The sequence below is a fragment of the Macaca thibetana genome, chromosome 5 (genome assembly GCF_024542745.1).
Source record: "Macaca thibetana thibetana isolate TM-01 chromosome 5, ASM2454274v1, whole genome shotgun sequence".
NCBI lineage: Eukaryota > Metazoa > Chordata > Mammalia > Primates > Cercopithecidae > Macaca > Macaca thibetana.
Window position 1 is genome coordinate 127901863 of NC_065582.1, and position 10640 is coordinate 127912502.

At 41.3% G+C, this 10640-nt stretch overlaps 1 pseudogene; it reads right to left on the reverse strand.

The window, feature by feature from the left end:
* Positions 1 to 8096: 8096 nt before the first annotated feature.
* On the reverse strand, positions 8097 to 8212 carry LOC126955905 (uncharacterized; annotated as a pseudogene).
* Between the last annotated feature and the right edge of the window lie 2428 nt (positions 8213 to 10640).

A 10640-nucleotide genomic window follows, 5' to 3' on the forward strand; every position in this document is an offset into this window, starting at 1 on the left:
CCAAACCGTTGCTCCTACACTTTTAAATGTCTGAGCAAATTACAAAACTTCTAAGAATCTTAGTTTCTTCCTGGAGCTAATTATACCCACCTAATAGGGTTACTGTGAATATTAAAATTATTAATTTTTTTTTTTTTGAGACGGAAGCTCTGTTGCCCAGGCTGGAGTGCAGTAGCACAATCTTGGCTCACTGCAACCTCCGCCTCCCAGGTTCAAGCGATTCTTCTGCCTCAGCCTCCTGAGTAGCTGGGATTACAGGTATCTGCCATCATGCCTGGCTAATTTTTGTATTTTTAGTAGAGAGTGGGTTTCTTCTTTTTTTTTTTTTTTTTTTTTTTTTTTTTTTTTTTTGAGACGGAGTCTTGCTCTGTCACCCAGGCTGGAGTGCAGTGGCATGGTCTAGGCTCACTGCAAGCTCCGCCTCCCAGGTTCACGCCATTCTCCTGCCTCAGCCTCCCAAGTAGCTGGGACTACAGGCGCCCACCACCATGTCCAGCTAATTTTTTGTACTTTTAGTAGAGATGGGGTTTCACCATGTTAGCCAGGATGGTCTCGATCTCCTGACCTTGTGATCTGCCTGCCTCGGCCTCCCAAAGTGCTGGGATTACAGGCGTGAGTCACTGCGTCCAGCCTGAGAGTGGGTTTCACCATGTTGGCCAGTCTGGTCTCGAACTCCTGACCTCAAGTAATCCACCTGCCTCGGCCTCCCAAAGGGCTGGGATTACAGACATGAGCCACTGCACCCGGCCTTAAATTTTTAATATACACATAAAAGTCTGCTTAGGCTGAGTTAGGCTATAGAAACAAACAAGTCTCAAATTTCAGTGGCTTACCCAAAGGTACTTCTTGTACACATCCATATCCTTGGCATACCAGCTGTGGCTCTGCTCCAGATCTTCATTTCAAGACCAACACTGAAGAAGCAGCTTCTGGCCAGGCGTGGTGCCTCATACCTGTAATCCCAGCACTTTGGGAAGGTGAAGCCGGTGGATCGCTTGAGCCCAGGAATTGGAGACCAGCCTGGCCAACATGGCAAAACCCCCATCTCTACAAAAAACAAACAAACAAAAAAAAAAACAACAACTTAGCCAGGAGTGGTGGCACATGCCGATAGTCCCAGCTACTCAGGAGGCTAAGGTGGGAGGATCGCTTGGGCCCAGGAGGCAGTGATTGCAATGAGCAGAGATTATGCCGTTACATTCCAGTCTGGGCAACAAAGTGAAACCCTGTCTCAAAAAAAAAAAAAAAAAAAAAAAGGCAGCAACTTCTCTCTGGGAAAGGCAGGTCTTGTGACAGGCAAACGAGAGATGGCAGAATCTCACAGCGGCATTTGTAGCTTCTGCTTAGAAATGGCATGATTTCCATTCACATGTCATTGACCAAAGCAAGTCATGTCCAAACTAATATCAATGCAAAGCATAATCCCATAAGTACACATCTGATATGGAGGGGCAGTGAAAATGTCAACAGTAATATAATCTATGAGAGGATATAGAAGCATAACCAATAAATGTTAGTGTCCTTCACTTTTCTCTTTTCCCTTATTGGTTCCCCCTGAGAAACACAAGTGTACAGCATAGAGAGGCTGTGTGATGTCATAATTAAGAGTGTAGGTTCTGAGAACAGACTACCTGAGTTCAAATCCTACCTCTGCCATTTTCCAGCTGTGTGGCTCCGGACAAGTTGTTTAACCTCTCTATGCCTCAGCTTCTTCGTGTGAAATGGCAGTTATAATAATACCAGTGCCACAGAGCTGAGGATGAAATGAGTCCATGTAAGTGAAGTACATAGTACGTGGTAAGCCTTACACGAAAGTGTTAACTTTGTTATTGCTCTTGTCATTATTGAAGGAAACCTGTGGGAAGTCAAAAGAACTAATTTAAAATCTCAGCATTATAATTCTTTTTTTTTAGACGGAATCTCGCTCTGTTGCCCAGGCTGGAGTGCACTAGTGCAATCTTGGCTCACTGCAACCTCCGCCTGCTGGGTTCAAGTGATTCTCCTGCCTCAGCCTCCTGAGTAACTGGGATTACAGGCACGTGCCACCACGCCTGGCTAATTTTTTTGTGTTTTTAGTAGAGATGGGATTTCACCATGTTGGTCAGGCTGGTCTCCTGACCTCGTGATACGCCCACCTTGGCCTCCCAAAGTGCTGGGATTACAGGCGTGAGCCAGCACACCCGGTCGCATTATAATCCTAATAGTGATTTTAAGCAAGTTACATAATTTCTGCAAACCGCTTATTGCTTCGTCTGTAAAACTGGAATAACACTCATTTCTGGAGAGGCCACTTAGGACAATGGTTAAAAGCATGGACTGTGGAACTGGACTACCTTGGATCAAATTCCAACTCCACCACTTTCAAACTGTATGACTTTGGGCAAATTACTTAACTTCGATTTTATTATCCATAACACAGGGACAATAATCATACCTTACCTTCATAGGAATAGTATGAGAATTAAATGGATTAACAGTTGACATATAACATTGATAGAACAGTGCCTGGTGCTTAACAAAAGTTCGTTAACTCTTTGGCACATAAAGGAAGTGCTTCGTAAGTGTTAACTATTCTCACAGGCTATGAGAGGATTGGCTGTATGAACAGGCATGAAAATGCTTTATGAAAAGCAGTGGTCAGATGTGGAGACTCAGGAATCTGCAGTATAGAAGTCTATGGCTGTGTAATTAGGCTTAACCGGGCTTAGCATGTCCAGCCAGTGGCAAGCACTTTCTTCTGGAAGCCTGTCCAGTTCAGAGGGACCTCCTTAACTGCTTCCTTTAGCGGGGATGGGCTCTGGCTGCTGTGCTTGTACCTTATAACTTGTAGAACCAAAAGCTGTTACTTCACCCTGTTTCCAACATGATCGAGCACTTTACAAATTCAGTACAAACAAAGCTTTGCACCCTGAGATAAACCAAAACCACCCCGACTAGTTCCGATCTCCAAAATAAGAAAAACTTGACTTATTTCTTGTAAACCTAAACTCCCTAACCAAAATAATTTTACGCCTGATTTTTGCTAAGGAATGTCTGAAGACACATCATAACCTTTGTGAAAATGCTAATCATGTGGGAATGGTGCTGTTTCCCCACCACAAGCTGGCCAATGTAACTATTATAATCTTTGGAATTTTGAGGGGTTTTTTTCCTTTAAATGTTTGTTTGGGGCCGGTCTTGGTGACTCATGCCTGTAATCCCAGCACTTTGGGAGACCAAGGCAGGCTGATCACTTGAGGTCAGGAGTTCAAGACCAGCCTGGCCAACATGGCAAAACCCTGTCTCTACTAACAGTACAAAAATTAGCCGGGTGTGGTGGGGCTCAGCTGTAGTCTCAGCTGCTTAGGAGGCTGAGGCAAGAGGATTGCTTGAGCCCAGGATTTTGAGGTCACAGTGAGCCATGGTCATGTCACTGCACTCCAGCCTGGAAAACAGTGTGAGACCTTTATATATATAAAACGCCCTTTAAAAGCAGGCAATTAACATGGGCATTTTGTGCAATTTATAGTAATAGACTAAAATTTTTCTCATATTATCCACCAAGTTCCTGTTCTTGAGAGAGAGATATATATATACACACACACACGTATATATATATACGTATATATATATATACTGTTTTTCCAAATAACTCCCTCTTTCTTTATAAGTAAACTGTATCTTTCCTTTTCTAAGTGTTTCTATCTTGGCTATAGTTGACTAGACTAGGGGAATTCATACCTGTATTCTTTTTCAGTCCGGTCTGGCGTCTTTAATCAGGAAGATGTGAGCTGAGAGGCTGTGGAGTAGCTGTCTTCACCAGATGGGTACAGAGAGAGGTAGAGAATGTGTGTCTGCAGAGTAGGATGAAGCAGAGACAAGGTGGGATGGGAGAGAGACAGGGGCTGGAGGACAACCCTACCACCAATACCCCCAACAGTTGCCATCCTATCCCACTTTTTTATTCACTTGGTAACACTAATTACTCTCTAAAAATATTTGATTATTTATTTATTTGTGTCTCTACACCCACAGGAATGAATGTAATTGCTGTGAGGGCAGGAAGATTGTCTTTCTTACCACTGAATTCCCAGGACCTCAATCAATGCTTGGTATAGAGTGGGCACTCCATAAACATTGGCCAAATAAATGAATTCTATTTACGTGTTCACAATTGTAGGGGAGGAAAAAGTTATGTTCCTTCTATCCATCTTAAATTCATTGGCTGAGGCCCCAGTAAATTAGACTGAATAAAGATAGACTAATAAGATAAAAGTATGCAAATCGACTTAATACAAAATTGACATGTTGTGGGAGCCTTCACAAGGAAATGGAGACCCAAAGAAATGGTGAAACTCGGGCTTGATGAAGAGTGAAAAATCGTGGGAAAATGTGATAGGACAAAAAGGGGTATGAGCTAAGAGTGGTAAACTGGGGCAAGGCACATTCGCTCGGGTTCCTTTCAGCATCTTCCATCTTTGAAGATAAGGATGCTCCTTTTCTGTGGATATCGGGAGGACACCTATCACATGAGGGTCTTGTAAACTGTTTCAAAGGAAGCTCAGAGAGTCCTTCCAGCACCTGCCATTTCTCAAATCCCTCAGCTTAAAATATTCAGTATGCCAGGGTGCCATATTTTGGGGTAGTATATTCTGAACCCTCCACAATCAAATTAAAATTTTGAAAGCTTCTGTCCTATTGTTTCAAAGATCTTGTTACCTGCTTTGAGTTATTGCGAATTTAGCAGAATTAGGGATATGAAGTCTGAGACTTTAAAAATAATAAGACTTTACTACATGGAATGACTTTTAGTGGAGCATCCCTTCAAGACAGCTAATAATGTGTGAAACCTCACCAACCATCACGCAGAATGATCTAGGATGATTTCTCCCAACCACTCCCATGGATTATAATGATGAGCCCTCAAAAAAAGGAGAGGGGGCTCTTGTGGTTTGTTCCTGTCTTTGTTATGAAATCCAAAGGCACATGATTGCTTGGTTTTATGTGTGACTTTTATGGAACATTATTTATCCAGAAGAAGTTTCCTTCAAATTGCCTTTACCTTCCAAAATATTCAAAGGAATGCCCTTTAAAAGCAGGCAATTAACATGGGCATTTTGTGCAATTTATAGTAATAGACTAAAATTTTTCTCATATTATCCACCAAGTTCCTGTTCTTGATAAATCAGTTTTGATCACAATAAGTATTTTTTCTTTCTTTTCTTTTTTTTTTTTTTTTTTTGGTGGTTGTTGTTTTTGAAACAGAGTTTCACTCTTGTTGCCCAGTTTGGAGTGCAATGGCACAATCTCGGTTCACCGCAACCTCTGCCTCCCGGGTTCAAACGATTCTCCTGCCTCAGCCTCCCGAGTAGCTGGGATTACAGAGATGAGCCTCCATGCCCAGCTAATTTTGTAGATATGGGGTTTCTCCATGTTGGCCAGGCTGGTCTCGAACTTCTGACCTCAGGTGATCTGTCTGCCTCAGCCTCCCAAAGTGCTGAGATTATAGGCGTGAGCCACCGCGCCCAGCCAAATGTATTTTTCTAGTTAAGTATTTAATCTTTGTTAATATGGAGATAAGCAGTTTCCCATCTTAATTAAGGAGTAGTGTGGATCTGTATGGCTCATTTTTGTTTTATCTCCTCTAAATGAGAAATTTTTCTATGGGCTAAAATACGATTTAGTAAATTTAACACTCATCAAAATTTAAAAATAAATGTATTTATAGTGCCCATTTGTTTCCAGAGTTTCCTTGTTTTTGAGTTTTTTTTTCCCGTGTGTGTGTGTGTGTGTGTGTGTAAAAGATACAAATAGACCATTTGTGAAGATACCATTGTTTTTAGAGAACTCATTTTCAAATGATGCAGCAGTATCTTCGACAATGTTTTATAAGCCCTTCTGATCTATATTTAGCTTTGTAGAAAATGTGTTCATAATGAGGAAGGCTCAAGGTGCAGAATATGGGGGTCAGTGGTAGCTGGGTCCTGTCTTCACTACAAAACCAAGGATCCTTGGTTTAAGTGTTCCACTGTATTTACATTTATTTGGGCAGAGAAATATTTGCCATGGCCAGGCATGGTGGCTCATGCCTATAATCCAAGCATTTCAGGAGGCCGAAGTGGGAGGATCACTTGAGCCTAGGAGTTTGAGTCCAGCCTGGGCAGCATAGGAAGATCCTGTCTCTTACAAAAAAAAAAGAAAGAAATTAGCTAGCTAGGTGTGGTGACACACCTGTAGTCCTAGCTACTTGGGAGGCTGAGGTAGGAGGATCACTTGAGCTCAAGAGTTTGAGGCTGCAGTGAGCTATGATTGAGCCACTATACTCCACCCCGGACAACACACACCCAGGCCCTATCTCTAAAAAAAAAAAAAAAATTCTTTTTATTTTAAAAATAGAAAAGTTTTCTTTATTTCCTCTTTTATGTAAATTACTTTGAGTTGTGTTCTCCATCTTTTTTCTTTATTCTGTTGGGACTCAGAAAACGCTACTCCAAAATGAAGTCCTCAGCAGCAGCTTCAGAAGCAAACATTTTTCTCTGACCTTCTGCCCTCCTGTCTCTCGGTCCCATTATCCCCCAAAGCTAGTGCTAGAAACTAGAATCCCTCTTTCCCAAGACAAGTCACAGAAACCAGAACACCTTTTCACTCTTAACTTTTCCTTTGCCCGTCTGTGTAAAACCTAGCCGTAAAGAAATTATCCGGCCAGTTGCGGTTGCTTGCACCTGTAATCCCAGCACTTTGGGAGGCTGAGGTGGGCGGATCACCTGAGGTCAGGAGTTCAAGACCAGCCTGGCCAATATGGCAAAACCCCGTCTCTACTAAAAATGCAAAACATTAGCCAGGCGTGGTGGTGGGTGCCTGTAATCCCAGCTACTCGGGAGGCTGAGGCAAGAGAATCACTTGAACCGGGGAGGCGGGGGTTGCAGTGAGCCAAGATTCCGCCATTGCACTCCAGCCTGGGCAACAAGAACGAAACTCTGCCTCAAAAAAAAAAAAAAAAGAAAAGGAAAAAACAAAAACCAGAAATTATCTGACCTACTTCGTTTGACTATAGGTCACAAGACCCCCATTCAAGGAAGGAATGTAGGAATGCTGCTCAGAGAAACCAAGAAGAATCTAGACAGACAGCCCTTGCTGGGTTTCCACTCAGTCTAGTAGCATTGGATCATGCCCTTTTGTCCAGTCATATTTCTACATGTCGTTCCATACTTTTGTTGAATGTAAGCGTAAAAATGGACACTGTCCCCTGTATCTTTGGGTCTTGGTCCTGAAGGCTCCTGTGCACATGTTAATAATAAATTTATATACCTTTTCTCCTATTAATCTGGCTCTTGTCCATGATTTTTCAGAGAACCTTCAGAGGGTAAAGAGGAAATTTTCCCTTGGCCCTGACAATTCTTTCTAACTTTCAGTAGTTTTGTATAATGCCTACACTTCTGTGATAATTTTGTAATTTTTTTTCTGGTTTTTGTTAAGAAAGGCAGTTACTTTTATTCAAATTGATTTGAAAGCATTCTAAGAAGTGATTTGTGGAACCTTGGATGAAAATGGACCCATTGTGAGTCACTGTTTTTGAATGTTTTAGTACAGCCTGTTACATAATAATTGAGTCATCATTCCACCAATCTGATTTTTTATCATTCTTTGTGTTTTATAAAACGGGGCTTTGGTCTTCGTTTTCTATCTTTCCTACTTTATATAATTGAAATTGCTCAGACTGATTAAATTAATATTACCAAGTGAGAGAATTGTACGTCTACACAAGTAAAAAGTCTTAGTCATTGTCAAAATAATGTTAGAATAGACAATGACCTTGGAAAATTGTTGTATCATAGATATCTGCACACTGAACTCTATTCCTGTTATTAAGGAAGTACAGATGGAGAAGGTTATCTATTTGGCATTTATTACTACATTAAAGTCTCACCAAGTACCTATTGACTATGTCTAAATTATGGTAATTTTTTAAAAGCCCTGAAATATAAATGTCTCCACTTGGGCACAAGCACATCCAATTGCCTTTAATGGAGATAAAATAACCATTAGGATCTTTTCCAAGCCCTTGAGTATTAGATGAAAATTTTTATAATTAGAGTGTGCAGCAATGGCTTTTAGTTTTGAAGTCTTTGCAGCCATATATTTGACTTTATTTATTTATTGGTTTTCAGACAAGGTCTCACTCTGATAAGAACAGATACTACACTTGGTCTTAGCCAAACGGCCAAGAAGCGATAGGGTCTCACTCTGTCACTGGGAGTGCAGTGGCACAATCACAGCTCACTGCAGCCTCAACCTCTGGGCTCAGGTGATCCTCCCACCTCAGCCTCCCAAGTAGCTGGGACTACAGGCACACCACACCAAGCGCAGCCAATTTTTCTATTTTTTGTAGAGATGGGGTTTTTTCATGTTGCCCAGTCTGGTCTCAAACCCATGAGCTCAAGCAATTCTTCTGCCTTGGCCTCCCAAAGTGCTGGGATTACAAGCATGAGCCACTGCACCAGGCATGTTTATATTTATTATATATTTAAAAACTTTGTTTTTGTAGAGATGGGGTCTCACTCACTATGTTGCCCAGGCTGGTCCTGAACTCCTGGGCTCAACAACCCTCCTGCTTCAGCCTCCCAAAGTCATTTGACTTTCAACAGCCAATTACTTTCTTCAGTGGCAGATTAGATCATTTCAGTGTGTTTCTTGTAACACTGTGAAATTTGTGCTTGTTTTCTTAGCAGAATTCATTTATTCTAGGTCTTTTTGATGACTTGCCTTGGCCAGGATTGGCTAGCAGATTTTACCTGTATGACAGCTTGATGCACTGGTGGAATTTGGTTGAGATTATGAGACTACATTTTGCTCAGTGGGGCAAGATGTCCTGCTCCCTTAATGATGTCTGCCATGGGAAAGAGAATGGATATTGGTGATGGGCTGTACATCTGCCATCGAGTAAGCACAGTGAAGCCTTTAGGCAACCTTTGAAAACCAATGAGTTACCTTTAATGCTGTCTCATTTTTCAGAAGAATTTAAGTGAATGATGATGCTGAAGCATCTCATGGAAAAAAAAAAAAAAAAACATAAATAAAAAGCATTGCTCTAAACATAACATTATCAAAATCAGTGGTTAAAGCAATATATAGTACTCTTGTTTTTGATACCAGTCTTGTGAATAAAGGTATTCAGGAAGCACAGCTGTCTTTTGTTCCTGAAGCCGTAACAGGATTCAGCAGGAAAGAGCACCAAGATCAATTGGCAATGTTTATCCTGATCAAGCATGGGCACTGACGGCAGGTATGCCACCTATTTTGACATACATTCTAGATATATGGTAGACCTGTACTATGACATATCTATGTCTATGTTTATATCTATATATAATGTCTATAACTATCTACTTGTTTGGAAAGAGCAAGAATTGGTTCTTTTGGGGGTTCACTCCTATATCCCCATACAATCAAACAATAAATATGTGTTGAATAAATCACTTGTGCAAATTATAAAATTCACATATGACCCTGTACTTTATCATATCTCCCATAGAATAGGTGCAAACCAGAGAAAAATATTGTTGAGCCCAGGAGCCCAAGCTACATGATCAACTGGAAAGACTCAGTAGGTAATTTATTCCTAGAAAGCAGCCTATGGCGACACATGATTGAAATTTCCACCTAGATAAAATGACAAATTACTACATGTCAGAGATTTCTAGTTTGCTTGTAAATAATGAGAGCTGATGATAAATCCCAGATTTCCACCCTGAGGTGCCCTGTCAGCAAAAGAGTAAATGCCATTCATTCTTCTGGAGGCCTTGCAAAAAAAAAGTCATTGCCTAACTAAAAAATATGCTGGAGTCTCACATTTTGTCTTAAAATTTCATGTGAATTTTGGATTTTATGCCACAATTTATATTTGTTATAATATTAACATTAAATTAGCAGTTACATTTCTTAAATTTTTCTTAAAAATTTTGAAAAAACTGATAGTCTCAGAAAATGTGTCATGTTTAGCTTGTGGCTTGGCATACCATCAAGTCCAAGGAGCACGTGACAGGTGAGAAAGGTGAGTGCAATCCATGGAACTTGGTCAGTGCAGTAGGTTGAATTGTGTCCCCCCAAAAGATATGCACAAGTTCAGCTGGGCATGGTGGCTCACACCTGTAATCCCAGCACTGTGGGAGGCTGAGGCAGGTGGATCACCTGAGGTCAGGAGTTTGAGACTAGACTGGCCAACATGATGAAATTCCGTCTCTACTAAAAGTACAAAAATTAACCAGGCATGATGGCAGGTCCCTGTAATCCCAGCTACTCGGGAGGCTGAGGCAGGAGAATCGCTTGAACCTGGGAGGCAGAGGTTGCAGTGAGACGAGATTACACCACTGCACTCCAGCCTGGGTGACAGAGTGAGACTCTGTCTCAAACAACAACAACAACAAAAGATACGCACAGGCTCTAGCTACCCCATTCCCCTTTCTGTGAATATGACCTTATTTGGATATAGGGGTCTTTGCAGATATAATTGAGGATCTCAAAATGAGATAATGCTGGATTTAACCCAATGAGTGTGATCCGAGACCCAACGAAACAGGGGAGACAGTCATATGAAGAAGGAGGCTACTATGGTTTGGATGTGGTTTGTCCCCGCCAAAACTCCTGCTGAAATTTGATCCCCA